The sequence below is a fragment of the Lissotriton vulgaris genome, chromosome 2_1, assembly GCF_964263255.1.
Source record: "Lissotriton vulgaris chromosome 2_1, aLisVul1.2, whole genome shotgun sequence".
NCBI lineage: Eukaryota > Metazoa > Chordata > Amphibia > Caudata > Salamandridae > Lissotriton > Lissotriton vulgaris.
In genome coordinates, this window is record NC_141687.1 from 605,411,213 (window position 1) to 605,413,098 (window position 1,886).

Below are 1,886 nucleotides of genomic sequence, written 5' to 3' on the forward strand. Positions count from 1 at the left end.
CCCGCTGAAGTCCCGCAGGGGTAGACAGATTGCGATTGCGCTAGGCTCAGCAGTTCAAAACATCCTTGTACTCTGGCATACCCCCACTGCCCCCTCTATCACTGGCTGGCTACACAGGCTCTGGCAGGTACTGGGTATGGAGAAGATGTCGCTAACAGTGGCTGGGAATGTAGACCAGTTTGAAGAGCTCTGGCACCCCTTTTTAGCACTGCTGTCCACGGAATTTCGCGAGCTCACATGTCCACGGTACCTGCGACTCCTTAGGCTGACGCCGCCGGCGGCTCCAGCGGAGTGAATGTGGCGGGATCGGGGGTTGAGGGCTGGGGGTGGGAGGCGGGGTTACATGCTTCTAATGCTGACTTTCGGACGGGGAGGTTGGGGTATTGTTTTCTTCCTTTTTCTTCTTTGCTTTTCTTTCTTCTTTTTCTCAGGGGATGGGGGGTTGGAGGGATGGTGTGTTTTTCTTTGTGTTGCGGGACGCTACTCTAGCCCGGCCTTGCTCGGGGAACGGGGGTCTTCTGGAGGGTCGTTTACATTGCCTTATTGCCTTATGACTTATGCCTTGTTACCCTCCGGGGCTTCCTGCCTCCCTTCTTTTCTTCTAAATCGCTGCAACATTCCGCATCTTGTATTGTATGTTCGCTTGACCTCCTATTCCCTTCCCCATGGTTTTTGTACCTTAATAAAATACTTTAAACCTAAAATATTACTGTTTCAGGAAACATGGCAGACCAAAAACACGCCTCTCGTGGGATATAAAGAATTCTTCATTCCAGCACACAAGGAGGCACATTCCAGCAGGGCAAAAGGAGGTTTATCCATTTTTACATCGACTGACTTTCTGTGGTCACATAGTTGCATTGACCTAGATTCTACATGGATGCAATGCATTAAAATTTAAATTTCCCCTGACATGGGCCTTCTGATCATGAACCTTTACATGCACCCCGGCGGAAAACAAAAAGGGGAAAGGATAAAACAACTAGTAACCGTAATTAACATGTTAAAGTACACCTACCCAAGCGAAAACATGCTTATAACCGGAGATTTCAATATGAATCTAATTCAATGCCAGGAGGGAACTCGTCCTACCCATATTGATCCACGGCAGGGCAATCAAGGTAGACAAAGTGCAATGGGAAGAAAATGTGCTACAGAATTGGAAGCGCTGCACTTGTACACCTTAAATGGAAGGGGTCACCTAGATACACCGGCTGCCCTAACGAGGGTCTCCAAGAACTCAGGATCAACCATAGATTATACCCTGGCAGACCCCCGACCTATTCCCTTATATCAGAGACTTCCACATCCAGGAACGTGGAGAAAGCGACCATTTCCCACCCTGACTATTCAACCAAAAAAGTCCGACCAAGCGCTGCCTCTATCCTTGAACACCCAAATCTTTAACCTACAACGGCTAAATTGGAACGAAGAAAACCTCTCCAACCTAATGGCGTCATGCAACGCATTGCTTTCCCTATCTGATACATCAAATGACATAATAAAGAGCTGGGAGTCGTTTGTAGTAGATATAAATAAGAAATTTCAATCTAACCACAGAGGACAAAAACCACAAGAAACAGTGGAGGGAAATGGTTCACCCCAAAACTGCGACAACTAAAAAGGTAAATGAATGCATTTCTTAGGGCTCAACGCAAAAAGGAACTGCATTTTTCACAACAAACTTTGAAAACAATTGAAGCCTTAAAAAAAGAGCTAAAAAGAGAGACCAATCGACCCAAGCGAACACATAAGGAAAAACTAGCGTGCACCATACTCCATGCAAGCAAGTTGCAGAACTCAAAAGTCTTTTGGGCAAAAATAAACTTCTTGCTCAATGGCAAACATCGGCAGTTTAACTCAGACATGACTGATCAGCTTTGGTG